This window comes from Sorex fumeus, unplaced genomic scaffold, assembly GCF_029834395.1.
Source record: "Sorex fumeus unplaced genomic scaffold, SorFum_2.1 ptg000058l, whole genome shotgun sequence".
NCBI lineage: Eukaryota > Metazoa > Chordata > Mammalia > Eulipotyphla > Soricidae > Sorex > Sorex fumeus.
In genome coordinates, this window is record NW_026606115.1 from 15,638,003 (window position 1) to 15,655,913 (window position 17,911).

The 17,911-nt window shown below is 39.3% G+C and overlaps 1 pseudogene; it reads left to right on the forward strand.

Annotated features, from left to right (window-relative positions):
* The first annotated feature begins 13,485 nt into the window (after positions 1-13,485).
* Positions 13,486-14,138, forward strand: LOC130034226 (40S ribosomal protein S7-like; annotated as a pseudogene).
* Positions 14,139-17,911: the final 3,773 nt, after the last annotated feature.

Below are 17,911 nucleotides of genomic sequence, written 5' to 3' on the forward strand. Positions count from 1 at the left end.
AGCTCTTTGGCTCTGTTGCAGCAACATGGGAAGATGCCGTCATTAACAACATCGATGAGGAATACGATTGAATGATTCAGCACCTCCATGATTGTGTGAGGAATGCCAAGAGAGAGATAACCACAAAAAACCGCCTTTCTTCGAACACTCTTGAACTTATTCGCCAACGTGACTTGGCACATGCCTCAGGCAACCACAAGCGAACATCTGAACTGGCAAAACAGTGCAGAGAAGCCATCAAGGATGACCTCAAAAACAGGAGAGCAGCAGTACTGGTAGATGCGGCAGAAGCTGGGAAAAGCATTCGTAATGCCCGCCTGTCCTTCACCAACTACAAAACCAAGATGACTGCCCTCTGACATCATGATGAATCTATCACATCTTCCAGAAGGGCAATGGAGAAGATTATTCATGATTTCTACTCAGATCTCTTTAATAGCCACGTCCACTTGACCACATACCACATACCACATGATGGATATGTCGTTCCCAATGTTCTCCCTTCCGAAATCCAACATGCCATCTCGTTGGTAAAGAAACAAAGAGCACCTGGCCCAGACAAGATCAGACCTGAACACCTGAAGAACTTACCATCAGTACTCATCAATGCATTGGCTCGGCTCTTCACACGCTACCTGTCTGAATGCAAGGTTCCATCCCAATGGAAAACCAGCAGGACTGTACTACTATACAAGAAGGGAGACATCCACGACATTGGCAACTATCGCCCAATCTGCCTATTGTCTGTCGTCTACAAACTGTTCACTCGAGTCATCCTGAATAGGATTAGCAGAACACTAGATGAAGGACAACCATGTGAACAAGCCGGATTCCGAAAAGGATTCAGTACCATCGACCATATCCACACGATTACTAAGCTCATTGAGGTTTCTCAGGAGTTCAAGATGCAGCTCTGTCTAACGTTCATTGATTTAAAGAAGGCCTTTGATTCTGTTGAGACGGAAGCGGTCATGGAAGCCCTAGCCAATCAGGGCGTACAAACTCAATACATCAGGATCCTTCGTGAGCTCTATTGTGGATTCACTACCAAGATCTCACCATTCTACAAAGAAATAATCATCCATATCAAGAGAGGGGTTCGGCAGGGTGATACCATTTCACCAAAACTCTTCAGTGCCACCCTCGAGAACATCATGTGACGACTGGAATGGGAAAGCATGGGAGTGAAGATAGATGGTCGGCAACTACACCACCTCCGCTTTGCTGATGACATCGTTCTAATAACACCAAACATCAGCCAAGCGGCACAAATGCTGAACGACTTTGACCGTGAATGTGGAAAGGTTGGACTACAGCTGAATCTTACGAAGACAATGTTTATGAGAAACAGCCTTGTTCCTGACACTCCATTCGCTCTCAACGTTGTTGGGGTTACATGGCAGTTGGAGGGTGTAACTGTCTAGCTACTGACAGGTGCAGTCCCAAACCGTGCAGGCTTGGAGATCTCAGCCCCGGGTCCCACACACCTGGGTTCCTCTGCCAGTTCTGTTATGCCTGAGGCTTATCCAAATGTGTGGAGAGTGGCCTCAGTATGGCCTTGGCTGGGGCCTGGAGGTCTTCAGCTGTTGGGCCCTGGCGAGGATAGTCAGTCACAGGGTAGGAGACTCTGCCTTATGTTCTCCCGGGAGCTTGTTGACAAAAGTTTCTATTTTTTGCTGGACAAGAACTGAGTGTTAAAAATAGGTAAAGGGATATACATGCTAACCTTTCATTATCTGTATTGCAAACCACAATGCACAAAAGGAGAGAGAGAGAGAGAGAAGAGAGAGAGAAGGCAGGTGTGTGGAGGGGTGATGGGAAGGAAACTGGGATCACTGGTGCTGGAAAATGTGCACTGGTGGAGGGATGGGTGTTGGAACATTGTATGACTGAAACATAATCATGAATAACTTTGTAAGGCTCTGTCTCACAGTTATTCAACAAAAAAATTTAAATAAAGTTTCCAATTCTTGTGGGTAGTGACTTAAGGAGTAGAGTTGTTGCATCATATGATAGTTTGTGTCAAAATATCAAAAGTGTATTGAGTAGGGGCTGGAAGATAATAGAATAGGTAGAGCTTTGGCCTTGCATGCCAACAGCCAGGGTTTCAATCCCCTGACCTTTCATAGTCCACACCAGATGTGATCTCTGATCACAGAACCAGGAGTAAGTCCTGAATATAGCAGGCTGTGGCCCACCACCCCACCACTGAAAATTTTTACTGAAAAAAATATTGAAGATATGAATATCTTGATTCCAGTCCATTATTTGAGCAACATTCAATCTAGCATATGCATTAATTTATTTTGTTTTGATTTGGGGAACTGGCAATGAAACTGAGGGCCTCACATATTTGAGGTAAGTGCACTATTGCTGAACCACAGTTCCTAAATAGAACAAATATAGAGGATCCCCAACAAACTATACAAAATGTTAGGTTTTTATAGGAAGAAGGAAGCAGGAACAAGGAAGTTGTACTAAACCAAACATGGGTTGGTTTTTGCAAGTTTACTTTCCTTCAGGCAATGACTGGAGTTCTCTAACCAGTGCTGATAAATAAGGCAATTTCTGGTTGATGGGTTTAAGATTTGGTTTTTTTGAGAAGCAAAGTTGTAATTAGATTTTTGGTTTGGTGATACGAGGTTTTATCAGAAGTGACTCCATCTTGAGCTGTTCTGCTTTTAGTGTATATTTAATGTCTTAGAGAACTTTCAGACTGTTTTTCACCGTGCTCCTCCATTTTACATTCTCATCAGCAATAAATGAGAGTTCCAAATTTTTCTATATCCCAACCACTACTTGTTACTATCTTTTAAAAAATGTTATAGTGCTATTGGAATGTGGTATCTCATTTTTTGACTTATACCTTCCTGGTGTGTGTTGATATTCAGCATCTCTTGAGGAACTTATTGGCTATTTATAAATCTTGTTTGGAGAAATGTCTATTCAGATGCTACATCTCCTCTACTTAAAAAATTTCTTGTTTGTCTTTTTTGTAATTGAGTTTTAAGGATTCTTTAGATAGTCTAGATTCAAGACACTGATTGGATGTATGGTTTACATATTTGTTTTTCTTTGTCTCTCATTCTGTGAATTGTCTTTTCACTACTGCAGAACTGTGAAAAGGGGCATGGGAATAGGTGAATAGGTCAAGTTACAGCACTGCAATGCTGCTTTCCTTAATGTTTGGTAGTTTTCTTGAAAAAAAAAAAACAGTCCTCAGAGTTTTGCAGGTGTTTGCTTAATTTGTAGAGTTCTGAAAACGTTTATGTTGACAATTCTTTTTCAGTGTTTTTATTGTTTTAAATAGAGATTTGTATTTATAGACATCCTTATTCTGACATTCTAGAAGCCCTGCCTAGATAGCACTTTTGTATGTCCTTTAAAAGACATTATTATAGCCTCCTTTTACTATTTCTATTCTTTAGTAGACTTTAAGTTCCTGTGGCTAACATTTTGTGTTTTTCATATATTAAACACTTACCCACATTACTAGCACTGAAAGAAATCTTTGCACAAAGTAGGTGGTTCAATCTGAATGGTCAAATAAAATTTCCTCCTCCTTTTAGCTTGCTTTTATCCCTATTCTGAGTCCATTCTGAAAGAAGTGAAGGTGTGAACTAATTTTTTACAAAGGGAACTTTTTCTTCAAGTCATGATAGAAGTGAGAGAATAATCCATTTTCACCTCATTACTTTTCAATTGCCTCCTCTATGGGGTATTCACAAGTTTTATCTTCAGGGGAGAACAATTCTTTCAAGTCTCTGCTGGAAACTTCTTTTTCTTTAAGTAATTATTTTCAGAAGCAAAACGTACAATAAGACTTTTGTATTGCTTGAAGCTCTTGGGTTCTGGGAAGTCCCACTAAGACTCCAGCTCACCCAGTCTCTAAATTTCTTAGAAAAATGTGAACTATGATTGTGAAGACATCATAATGTAAGGTTCAGACAGGGGCACATATTTAATTAAGGCAAAGAGGAACTGAAATCTTCAAATTTTCATTGCAGATGTGAAGTCTTCATGAGAAATGTGTATTTCTTTCTTACTTTCTTCCTATTCCCATGAATTTAGTAAAAATAAAAGAAAACAAAAAAATAAGAACAAATGTGTTCCCTCTTTCTGAAAAGAAGATAAAATTTTATCAGGAACATAATACAATAAATAACCATTTTTTCTGTTCTTTTAACTTCAATGATGTATTTTCTTGGTATTTACATACAAATACAAAAGATTTTCCTTGTTTCTTGCTTTATGTAACTTTTCCCATACCATTTTACTTTCAACCCTTTAAATCTCTGTGTGACTTATCTTGTGTCTTGTTTTGTTGATATTTGGGCCATACCTAGCAGTAAACTGAGGGCTTACTTCTATCTCTGGGCTCAGTATTCACTCCTGGTGGGCTCAGGGAGCATATGGGATGCTGTGGATCTAACCTGGGTCAGCTGCATATAAGGCAAGCACTGTACCTGCTGTATTATTGCTCCAGCATCTGTATATTTACTTTGGTGGATATGTATTGATATCTCATTAAAATGTATTTGTTTGTATTTTGTGGTTGCATAGATTGAATCCAGGGTCTTATATATTCAAGGCATGTGCTCTACTACTAAGTCACATCTTTTACTACTCATCATGGTTTTAATTTACATTCTCCAATATCTTATAACTTCAACTCCTTTTTATGTGCTCATTTGTATAATCTACAGTGAAAGCTCTGGATGAACATTTTATTTTTTTTAAGGCTAACAGAATTAGCTGTATTTTATTTGCCATTTTAGATTTAACATTTATTCCTTGTTTTTTTTGCGAAATACATGGAATTGATAAGTAAAATGTATTATTACTCAAAATGTATTACTATTTTGGACTCTAAACATTGTTCTACTACTAGGGTTTACGTTTCAAAAAAGCCCATGTAACACAATCTGACCTGAAAGCCACTTTTTGCTTGTCAACACTTGGTGTAAAGAAGGATCCCTCATCTCCACTCTATATACTCTGGGTGTTATCACCAAAGGTACTGTCATCGAGGTGAACGTCAGTGAGTTGGGCCTTGTCACACAGGAAGGCAAAGTTATTTGGGGTAAGTAAATTTGTTCTAGAAGGTTGCTAGTAATTTACAGTCCTAACAGAAAAATCCCTTTCAAGTTGATAGAAAATACACAATAAATTTAGTTACAAACGTTGAATACTTAATTATAATATAAATCTGATTGAAATCTATAGGAAGGATTTTTTATGTAGGAGTACTGCTATTTATTCAGCCATTGATTAGTTGATTGAATTGGGCATGAACTCCACCTTACTTTTTTTTCATAATTTTATTCATTTATTTATTTTTCTTCTTATATTTATTTATTGAATCACTGTGGGAAAAGTTACTAAGCTTTCAGGTTAAAGTCTCAGTCATACAATGATCAAACACCTCTCCCTTCACCAGTACTCATTTTTCACCAACCAAGAACCCCAATATACGCCCCCCTCCTAACCCTCCCAGTGCCGGTGAGGCAGATGATTTCCACTTAACTCTTCTCTACATTGATTACATTCATTATTTCAACAAAAGATGCATCGTTATTGTTTAGAATTCCCCCCCCCCCACAACAATCAGAATTGCTGAAAACACGTTATGAAATACTTTGTTTTCTATAGCTGGGTATGAGAATCATATAATGTCATATAATGATTTTGGATTTCTGCAAAGAGCCAGATAATTATGAGATTGATTTCTGTGCATCTGGTGTTATGGCTATGCTGGAGAGCCACTCGTGGGGGGCAACTTGTGACCACGGTAGGGCGTGAAGGACGAGCCGGTACAGCCCCCCTTCCCATGAGACTGCAGTTGTCCCGTCACCACCAGCTCAGACCTGGCTTTCCAATAAACTCTGAGGTGACGGCCACCTTGCTGCTGGGGGCAGGGAAAGGTGGAAGGGAGCAACACCCTTTTCCTCCTGGGGAGGCATGGCACTGTAGTTTAACACATGGTCCATTCACTTTTCTGCCACAAGCTGCTGGGCTCTGGATTAAGTCCTTTTGCCTCTGGAGCCATGGCCGTGCCAGAGAGCCGCTTGTGGGGGGCAATTTATGATCTTGGTAGGGCGTGAAGGACGAGCAAGTACCGTCCCCCTTCCCATGAGACTGCAGTTGCCCCATCACCGCTGGCTCATACCTGGCTTTCCAATAAGCTCTGAGGCAGCAGCCACCTTGCTGCCAGGGGGGAAAAAATGCGGAAGGGCAAAACATCCTTTCCTTCCCGGGGAGGCATGGCGCCATAGTTTAACGCATGGTCCATTCACTTTTCTACCGCAAACTGCTGGGCTCTAGATTAAGTTCTTTTTCCTCTGGAGCCATGGCCGTGCTGGAGAGCCGCTTGTGGGGGCAACTTGTGATCTTGGTAGGGCGTGAAGGACGAGCAAGTACCGTCCCCCTTCCCATGAGACTGTAGTTGCCCTGTCACCACCGACTCATACCTGACTTTCCAATAAGCTCTGAGGCAGCGGCCACCTTGTATGCATTCCAGATGCATTTCTGCCAAAAGCCGCTGGGTATCGAGATTTGCTTCTGAGTCTCTGGGATCATGGCCGTTAATTAGCTTGATCAGGAGCCAGAGAGGCCGTTTGTAGGCGGCGACTCGGGGTCTCACTGGGATGGGGAAGAAAGGGCTGGTTCCACCCCCATCTGGTGAGGCCCCATGTGTCTTGTGACTGCAGGCCCAAACCTGACTGTCCAGTGGCCTCTCGAGGATGGTGGTCAGTGGGCCTCCAAGGGAAACAGGCCAAGGCATGAAACCTATTCCCACCTGGAGTGGCCCAGCACCAGTAACCTGCTGCAGAAACAGGATGCATTTCTGCCAAAAGCCTTTGGGTTCCGAGATTCGTTTCTGAGTCTTTGGGATCTTGGCCATTAAGCAGTTAGATCAGGAACCACAGAGGCCATGCCTCCAATTATATAGCTGAGCCGGAGGTGGTTTGTGGATGTGTCTCCCACATACCTAACTTTTAGCGGTTTACTTTCTTGGTAAACTTTGCCCCAAGTCTTTGGGGTCTGGCCAAAGTCACAGCAGCAATTTTGGGGTTATGAAAGTCTGATGGTGCCATCAGGCTGCTGATGCACTTGCCTCACAGGTACAGATTGGCCTTCTGGCGGCACCATAGCCCCTGAACATTTTATTCTTTAAAAAATTTGGATAATCTATCTTCTTTAAAATTGATTGGTAGGGCCTGAGAGACAGTACAGGCATAAACCTTTAAAATTGATTTGTAAGGACTGAGAGAGTACAGGCATTAAGGTACTTGCATGTGTATGACCCTAGTTCAATTATCTGAGCTCTGGCAGGGTCAATTCCCAAGCACAGAACCAGGAGTAGCTACCTAGCACCAACACACCTGGCTCAGCCTCTTCCCTATCTTTTGATTTTTAGGATACTTTCTATATTCTATATTTAGGATACTATCTATATTTAGAATACTATTTATATTCCTTTGGTCAAATAAATGAACTCCAAATCTGTGACTTGCCTTTTTACTTTCTTTCATTTTTTTCTTTTTGCATTTTTGGGTCACACTGGGCAATGCTCAGGGGTTATTCCTGGCTCTACACTCGGGAATTACTCCTGGTGGTGCTTGGGGGACCATATGTGATGCTGGGGATCGAACCCAGGTTAGTCGCATGCAAAGCAAATGCCCTACCCACTGCTCCATCCCTGCCTTCTTACTTTCTTAATCTTTGATCTTTGATGAATAGAAGTTTTACATTTTTGTGAACATAATTTATCTTTTTTTATCCTTTTAATGCTAGTGCTTTTTGTGGGGTGGTTGGGCCACACCAGGCTTACTCCCACCCGGACTTACTCCAAGATCTGTGCTCAGGAAACAATCACTTGGTAGTGCTTGGAAGACCATATGCAATGCCAGGAATTAAGTCTGGGTTGGCTACATTAAAGCCAAGCATTTTACTCTCTGTACTAGCTTTCCTGCTTTTTGTGTCCCCAATTTTTGCTTGACTCAAAGAGATTCTTCTGTGCATTATTGATTTATTTTTCACATCATATCGTAATCTGTCTTAAGCAAAAATTTTGTGTGTTATAAATATTTGAGTCACGTTACATCATTTATATAAAAGACTTTCTTTGCTACTTTACCACGGAGGCTTTATAATGCAGGTGATTGTATGTTTCTGGAGTCTCTATTCTGTTTTTCTGAATCAGTTATTTATATTCACTTGGCTATTATTACTGTTTTGATTTCTGAAGTTTTATGAAGATTCTTGAAACTGAGAGTGTAAAGTCTGTCGACTTTCCCCCTTCAATTCCATATTTTTCATTTTAAGTCTTTTACATAGCTATAAAAACATTAGATTTAACTTTTTAATTTACACCAAAAATATCCTCTAGGATTTTGGTTTGGATATAATTGAATCTTAGGTCAGTTTAGAGAAAAGTTAACTCTTAATATTATAGACTCTCCAAATCAATGAGTATGATGTATTTCTCTTTTTGTTTAAGTTCTCTGATTTCCCTGAGGAATGTTCATAGGTGAGGACTTAAAAACTTTTCATTAGATTTATTACCAAGAAAATCATGTTTAATGCTACTATAAATAATATTGCATTAAAGTTTTACTCAGGATCAGAGAGACGGTTCAAAGGACTGAAACGCATACCTTGTGTGAGGAGACCTAGAGTTTGATCCCTAAATCTGCGTATGTTACCCCAGACACCAGTACAATCTTGGATAAGCCTGAGGACCTCAGACACCACCAGGTATATCACTGGTGTCCCTAAACACAGAACTGTCTGTCCCTCACTGCTTGACCAACTATTCCCAGGAATAACATCTGTGCTCCAGAGTACTGCTTGGGAGACCTCCAGATCCCTTAATTGTTTGATGTCATCACTATATATATATACAATTGATTTTTGTGAGCTTTCTTTACAGATTTGACATTCACTTAAATATTTTAAATAAATTTCAGATTTTGAATAATTCTTATATGATAATGATTTCTATGAATTTACTTCTTTGACTTTACAATATTTGTATTTTAATATTTAATTATCTTGTTTTATTTTACTAACTAGAATTTCCATTAAAAGTCTTAATGAAACCATCATTAACAGTATGATAAATGACCTTTACTGTCACTGTCACTGTCTTCCCGTTGTTCATTGTTTTGCTCGAGCGGGCCCAATAACATTGTGAGACTTGTTACTGTATTTGGCATATTGAATACATCACAGGTAGCTTGCCAGGCTTTGCCTTGTGGGTGAGATACTCTCGGTAGCTTGCCAGGCTCTCCGGGAGGGGCAAAGGAATCGAACTCAGGTCGGCCATGTCGGCCGCATGCAAGGCAAACGGCCTACCCGCTGTGCTATCGCTCCAGCCCACAGTACCTTAATCAATGAAATTTTTTAAAGTTATATATCAACCATAGCTCATTAAAACAAAAAATAGCCCCCCAAATTATGGTGATAGTCTGCTACAGGTGCAATTTATCAATCATAGCTCAATAAAAAACAATAGCCACAAAAATAATGGTGTTAGAATATGCTCTAAATGCAATTTATTACTATATTTTCTATTTAATTTCATTTTTTGGGCCACAGATGGCAGTGCTCATGGCATACTCCTAGCTCTGTGCTCAGAACTTACTTCTGGGTCTGTTTTCAGGGATCACTCCTGGCAGGCTCAGGGGGCTATGTGAGATGCTAGGGGATTGAACCTAGGCCAGCTGTGTACAAGTCAAGAGCCCAAGAACCAGTACTATTGCTCTGGCCCTAGTTTATTTTTTTTTATTTTAATTGATTTTTTTTGGTTTTTGGATCACACCCAGAGATGCTCAAAGCTTAACCCTGGCTTTGTGCTCAGGGATCACTCCTGGCAGTGCTCAGGGGACCATATGTAGTACTGGGGATCTAAGCCTGGTTGACTGTGTGCAAGGTCAGTCCCTTACCAGTACTATCTCTCCAGTCCCTACAAGTCCATTTTTAACTAAAAAAACAGAATGTGTTGAATAGAAGCAGTGCTAGAGACCATCTTTGTTTTCCTCGTAGGGGAAGAGTTCAGTATTTAATTGATTTTGTTTTATTGTTTTTTGAACCACACCCAGTGATTCTCAATGTCTATTCTTTGCTCTGTGCTTGTGGGTCGCTTCTGGTAGTGCTTAGAGGACCGTATGTGGTGCATGTATTAAATGGGTGTAGGTCACCTGCAAGGCCAGTGTCTTCACTAGCTCTTTGCCCTCAGTATTTCACTGTTAAGTATGAATAAAAGAAGTACCTTTTTATTTCTGGTTTGGTAGTCATGATCCCCCCGTTTTATTGATGTACTGTTATTTACAATATTGTTAATGACGGTTTTATGCATATATCGTCTCGGCACCACATTCACCACCAAATTGCATGTTTCCCTTCACTAATATTCCAAAAACCTCTTCTATCCCCCCTCCGCCCTGCCGATAAGCTCAGTTCTGTAGATTACTCTTCGGTTCTGTTGCTTTGGATGTTTATTGTTCTCTTAGATGTATTTTTACATCCCATATATATAATAGATCATTCTGTATCTGTCTTTCTTCTTCTAGTTGTATTTTTTTGGTGTTGATACCCAAAAATGCTCAGGAACTCTTTCTGGTGAGGTGCTCACAGACCATATGATATCAGGGATCAAACTCAGGACTGACTCCTTATGCACTCCAGCCCATCGAACTATGTCTTCAGCAAATGTAAAATGTAAACAGGTAAATTTTATCAAGTATCCATTTTGCAATTTTTGCATATTCTTCTGGTATTAAACTAATACAATAAGTTGCATGAGTTGACTTTCAATTAGTGAACCAAGATTTCGTTATTGTGATAAACTTCAGTCGTGGTTCATTTTCAATATAGATATTGAGCCACAATTTTGTTTTTTTGTTACAACCATGCTGTATTTTGGTATCAGGGTTCTTGTACTTGTCAGATATTACAATTGATTCAGTTTATTGATTCTTTATTTGTGATAGCATTGTGTACATTTCTAAATTACAACTTTCAACTTTTCTATATTATTTTAAAATCTGAGTTTCTTTTGAAAATTATGTACCGACATTTTATAAAAGAAAATAAACTGGTGAACTTTGTGCTTTGTTTTGGTTTTTGAACTTCTGGGGAATGAACCAAGATCTCCTGTTAGTATCCATTAGCCTGATGTGTCATGCTGTGTGTATATGCTGGAAAAATTCTACTTTTATTAAAAATATTATTTGTTGGGTCAAAGGGATAGTGCAGGATAAGTCACTTGTCTTTCATCCCACTGACCCTGACTCAAATCCCTAGTACTGCATATGTTTTACTGAAAATAGTCAGTTATTTATACTTCTTAGTACAAAGCCAGGAATAGTCCTTGAGTAATGCCAGCTAAAGCCCAAACCTCACCATCCCCCACAAAAACTTGTTTTATTGAGGTGAAATCACATAATAAAATTAGCTAATTTAATATCAGCTATGGTTACCAAAGTTAACAATACTTGAAAGTTGTCGTGAGGGTAGAGCTTTAATACTTTTTCCGTAGCAATAATGACAACAAACACAATAATGGCAACACAATGTTAGTTATGTGAGGTAAAGAGTGTATTACCTACCCTTATCATGAAATATATTTTACTGTATATGTATGCGTATCAAATCATTATTTTGTATGCCTTAAAATTACACAATGCTGCATATCTATAAAGCTGAGGGAGTTAAAAATTCAGTACCGTTTTATATGTTCACAATGTGGTGGAAATGCCACCTCTATTCTGGTCTCAAAATATTTTTATTTTAAATAGTTATTCTTAATTTCTCCTAACTCTAAGTCCAAAGTAACCCACCAATTTGATTTATTTATCTATATATGTATTTATTGTAGAAATTTTGTATAAATGGAATTATACAATATGTAACCTTTTGTGTCTATTACCACACAATATATAACTTTTAATCACTAAGTTCATTGTTCTTAACATTTATCCATGTTGTTCCATTTATCCATAATGTTCCACTGCTAGATCCTTATTATGTTCAAATTGTATTTCATTGTGTAGATGTATATTTTATTTATCCATCCATTGATAAATATTAGATTGTTTAAATCTTTTGTATATTATACATAATGCTATTGTGAACATGTAGTTGCTTAATATTTTGTTTCAATTATTTGGTGTGCCTAGTTTTCTTTTATTGTATTGTATTTGGCATTGGAATTATGGCATTAATGTACTCAGTGATTTACAAAAGTATTCCCTTTCTCTTTCATGAGTTTGAAGAGTTGGTGAAGAATTGGTATTAATTTTCCTTCAAATGTGTGGCATGGCAAAATTCACCAGTGAAGCCATTTTTATCCAGAATTTCCTTTTGGGGAGGGCTGGGGATGTTGGATTATACACAGTGGTGCTCAAACTCTATGTTGAACGGAACTTGTGGTGCTAAGGATCAAACTGGGATCAGCCTCATGATATCAAGTTCCCCTAACCTGTGCTTTCTCTCTCTCTGAATCTTGTTCAGGATTTGTTATAAGAAGATTTTATTTGTTTGGGGACTACATCTGGGATTACTAAAGGCTTAATTCTGGTTCTGTGCTCAAGGATCATTTCTGATGAAGATTGAGGGACCATATGTGATTTGAGGTATAGAAACCTGGTTGTCCATGTGCAAGGCAAGTGCCCTACCCACTGAACTATCTCTCCAGCCCTGAGAAGTTTTTGGTTATAGATTCAATCTTTTTCATTTTTAATAGGTATTTTCAGATTTTATATTTCTTTGTGAATCAGCTTCAAAATGATGTGTTTGTAGGATTTTTTTTCTTTTACATCTAGGTAATCTAATTTGTTGTGGACAGTCATTCATAGTATTCTCTTATAATTCCTCTTTGTTAAGTCAGAAATAAATGTTTTACTTCTAGTTTCAAATTGTAGTTATTTGAGTCTACTTTCTTTTTTCTCATTCTAAATGTGAGCTCTACTAATCTTTTCAAATAATCAACTTTTGATTTTGCTGATTTTAAGTATCAGTTTTATATTCTATTTTCCCAACTCTAATATTACTCTTTATAATAATGTTGTCTTTCAATCTACCTTTTTATTATAACATAAGGTAAATTTAGAAATTACCCTAGACTTCTATTTTCCAGATTTGTTACAAGATCTAAAGGACAGCATAACTCACCATGAAAATTAATTAAAAATACATTTAAAATACAAATAAATAGAAATCAGGAGATTCTGTATATTGAGAGATGAGAGTAGACAAATAAAGCTGTCCAGGGTAGAAAGCTGAGCCCAGACAGATGGATAGATGCTGATTTAGCAAGGTGCCATCAAATATGTTTAAAAACAAATCACAGGCCTAGAAATTATTCCATAGACTGGTTTTCTACTCCTTATTAATAAGATCCTTTACACAATCGATTAGACATCATATAAAATGCCATCTTAAGATTTTTGACGTGTTCTCAAGATAGCTATCCCTCTTCCTAGTCCGGCACTCGCCAAGGGGAAAGTCATGTTCAGTTTGAGCACGAAGATCGTGAAGCCCAACCGCGAAAAGCGGGACGAATTCAAGTTCCGCATTTCCCAGGCGCTCCTAGAGTTGAAGATGAACACGGACCTGAAGGCGCAGCTGAGAGAGCTGAATATCACGGCAGCCAAGGAAATTGAAGTTGGTGGTGGACGAAAAGCTATCTTCGTTCCTGTTCCTCAACTAAAGTCTTTCCAGAAAATCCAAGTCCAGCTAGTTCGGGAACTGGAGAAAAAGTTCAGTGGGAAGTACGTTGTCTTTATTGCTAAGAGGCGAATTTTGCGTAAGCCAACTGGGGGAAAAGCTGTACAAAAAATAAGCAAAAGCGTCCTAGAAGCTGCACCCTGACAGCTGTGCATGATGCAATCCTGGAGGACTTGGTCTTCCCTAGTGAAATTGTGGGCAAGAGAATCCGTGTGAAACTGGATGGCAGCCGGCTCATAAAGGTTCATTTGGATAAAGCACAGCAGAACAATGTGGAACATAAGATTGAAATCTTTTCTGGTGTCTAGAAGAAGCTCACAGGCAAGGATGTTAATTTTGAATTCCTAGAGTTTCAGTTGTAAACATGAATGAGTAAATAAAATATCATTCACAGTAAAAAAAAATTTAATGCCATTTTAAAATTAAAATAACCAAACGGGAGTATTTTTATAGGTAAAGGTAAAGGCCCTCCCGTTGATCGTCGATTTGCTCGAGCGGGCCCAGTAACGTCTCCATTGGAGACTTTGTTGTTACTGTGTCTGGCATATCGAATACTCTCGGTAGCTTGCCGGGCTCTCCGAGAGGGGCGGAGGATATAGGTAAGGTATATTGTAAAATAATATATTTAAATAATTTTATGCCAGCTTAACCCAAAAAGCCTTTTAACAATCTGCCAAGTCAGCTTAAGTTGGCATATTTCTGGATGGACCCAGCAGTCACCAAACCTGACTTTCTCCAATATATAAACAGTCCAAATCCACAACTCCTGGAGTGTGTGACCACATACCAGCTGTGTTTGCATGTCCTCAAAATTTCACAGTAACCACAACCTAGCAGGAGGACAGCACATTTTTTTTGCCTTTTGGGTCACACCCTGTGATGCTCAGGGGTTACTCCTGGCTCTGCACTCAGGAATTACACCTGGCGGTGCTCAGGGGACCATATGGGATGCTGGGAATTGAACCCTGGTCGGCCTCATGCAAGGCAAACACCCTACCCACTGTGCTATCGCTCCAGCCTCAGGACAGCAAATTTGGTGGAGGAGTTGTGTATAAGCCCAATAACACAGAAGGCTCAACCAGCATCACGCAGCTCATTAAATTCTCACTTAATAACTTTAGTAAAATCACTGTGAGATTAAACAATTATCACAAATTGAATTTTATTGATATATTCTATGGTAATTTCATTTCTCATTTTTTGCAAGAAGCAATATGAAGTAAATTTGTTTGTGCTTATTAAGGGAGTAGGCATGGTGGGGGTGGATAGAAACTGGGGACACTGGTGGAGGAAAGGTCACAATGGTGGTGCGATTGGTGTTGGAACATTGAATGCCTGATACCACTGTGTTATGAACAACTTTGTAAATAACAGTTTAAATTAATATAATTAATACCCTCACTAGCTCTGTTTGTTTTGGCATTGCCCCAACGGTAATTATCCATACATACTCTTTAAAAACCAGTTTTCTAGAAGATAGGAAGAGTAGTAATCATTGAACTACTTGGAATGGGCCATGTCTGTTCTTGAACGTGCTGCGTTTCCTGTGTGGAAATGATCTGAGCAGCTCATTCATAGTTTACAAACTGAGTGTTCCTTTCAGTGTACATCGGCTGTCTTCTAAAACAGATGGTCTGGCTCTGACCCCCTGAGTGGTTTGGAGGTATAGTGATGGACCCCTGTTCAAAATTAGAATGTTCCTCTTTCATTAGACAGGAAGCTGATAGGTCAAAGGAATGGTTCATTCCCGTCTTCCTCAGTTTAAAATTTTCCTGTTAATTTGGAGCTTAGGTTTTCTTTACATTTGGGGGGGAAGAAAAGAATACTTGTTAGGCGTTTAAGAGAGCAGTTTTAGAACACAAAGCAAAGTTGATTCAGAGCAATGATCTTGATTGAATTCTTACTAAGCAAAGTTTTTTTTGGGGGGTCATACCCACCCAGCGATGCTCAGGTAACCCCTGGCTCTGCACTCAGGAATTACTTTTGGCAGTTCTTGGGGTGACCATATGGGGTGCCGGGAATTGAACCTGGGTTGGCCTCATGCAAGGCAAACACCCTACTCATTGTACTATTGCTCCGGCTCAATAAGAAAAGTTAAGCAATGCCCTGGACAGTTTTGTACTTCCCCCTAGCTTTAGTGGGGTGTGTTTGATAAAGAGATTGTGTGTCAGGTTTTATGTATCTTAGATGTTTTTAACAGGTACACAATGTGATGATTTAGTAAACTGATGCACTGTGAAATGATCATCACAAATGAGGTTGGTAATAGTTTAAGTTTTCTGTCTGTCTGGGGACCATGCCCGGTGGTGCTTATGAAATTGAGTGCTCCCCTGAGGTGCTCAGGGGACCAACTGTAGGTGGAATTTAGCCCAGGCGTCTAGCATGTAAGGCTCGTGCATTAACTCCTAAGTTTTCTTCCCGGCCCCAACAGTTTATGTTGTAATTTTATTCTTTGAAAACGAGTTAATGGCAACTAGAATATCACAATTCACAGTGAACCGTATTTATTTAGAAGAATCCTTCTGAATTCCTTTCTGGATAAATGTGGAGCTTATTCTCTTACATATCAGCCTTGTAAAATACTTTCATATATACTGTTTTGATTAATTTATTTCTTTTCCTGCTTAAGTATAACATTTTTCTCTATATACTTTATCTACGTCTCCCTCCCTCTCTGTATATATGCACATATATCCTGGTCCCCAGTCAGTTGCTAGTTTAGTTTATAAGTTGTAGAAATGACAACATTCATGAATATGTTAGTATTAATTTCTAAGAATAAATATATAGCAATAATATATTTAGGAAATGAGTTCTCATATCTCAACGAGTAAATTTTATTGCTTTTGGACCACATCCAGTGATACTCAGGAGTTACTCCTGGCTCTGCACTCAGAAATTACTATTGGTGGTGCTTGGGGGGACCCTATAGGATGCAGGGGGTCGAACCTGGGTTGGCCATGTGCAAGGCAAATGCCCTACCTGCTTTACTATCATTCTGACCTCTCAATGAATAATTTTTATTTATATTTCAAAAAATAAAATTTTAATTTACTTTATGTTTAGTTTAGGTAGGATGTAAAGCAGTTCTTACTTTTGTGTTATTGCACCCGAACAATACAAGTAAAGATAAAAATAATATAATCATATCACTGGATTAGGGAAAAGCATTTCACAAGGTCCAGGAATGTCATCTTACCCCTGGCTCTGTGCTCATGGATTGCTGTGGTAGTGTCGGGGGCCCATGGTGGGGCAAGCTTTGTACCCGAGTCTGCTGCAGGCCAGGCCAGGTCAGCGCCTTCCTCACTGCGCTATCTCCAGCCCCTGCTTGTTGTCTTCTCCATGAAGACGGCTTTTACTGGCTTTAGGTGAACTCCTTGTTGTCTTGATTTGTTTTTATGTGATCATTGGTCATAATAAACATTTTATTTCATGTGCTTCTTGGCCACCTGGAGCCTTCTGTGAGGGAACATCCACTGAGCTTTCCTCCCCTTTTTTTCAATGGTGCTTTGAGTTTTTGGGGAGTACTTTATATTTTTTACATATTAAACTTTTATGGAACTCTGCGCCAGGCTGTTTTCACTCGGGACACCCCAGAGGGGGGTGGATGAGAACCCTCCCCGCCCCAGGGGACCAGCTCTGGCAGTTGACCTCCACTAACCAACCATTGCCCTCTTGGAGAGCCCAGCAAGCTACTGAGAGTATCCCGCCCACACGGCAGAGCCTGGCAAGCTACCCATGACATATTCGATATGCCAAAAACAGTAACAAAAAGTCTCACAACAGAGATGTTACTGGTGCCCGCTTGAGCAAACTGATGAACAACGGGAGGACAGTGACAGTGACAGTGACATGCCATAAACATGCCTACCATGAACAATGTCCAGTTACAATTTTACACTAAATTCTTTGAAGTTGGAAGAAATATATACAGTTACTTCCAATAACTAGTTTGTATGCTCTAATAAGCCACTAGATACTTAGATTTTTACCTTCAATAATTTGAAGTTTATTTATATGCAGATTGTGAAATTAATTTCTCTATGATTCCCATCTCTTTTTGTGATTTTGCCCCTAAATTTTGTGTCACCTTGATAACCCTAAACTCTGTTTCCCACTCTTCATCCAAGAAATGTCATTTTCTGCTTAGGGTCTATTTCCTCTATCTAAAGATTAG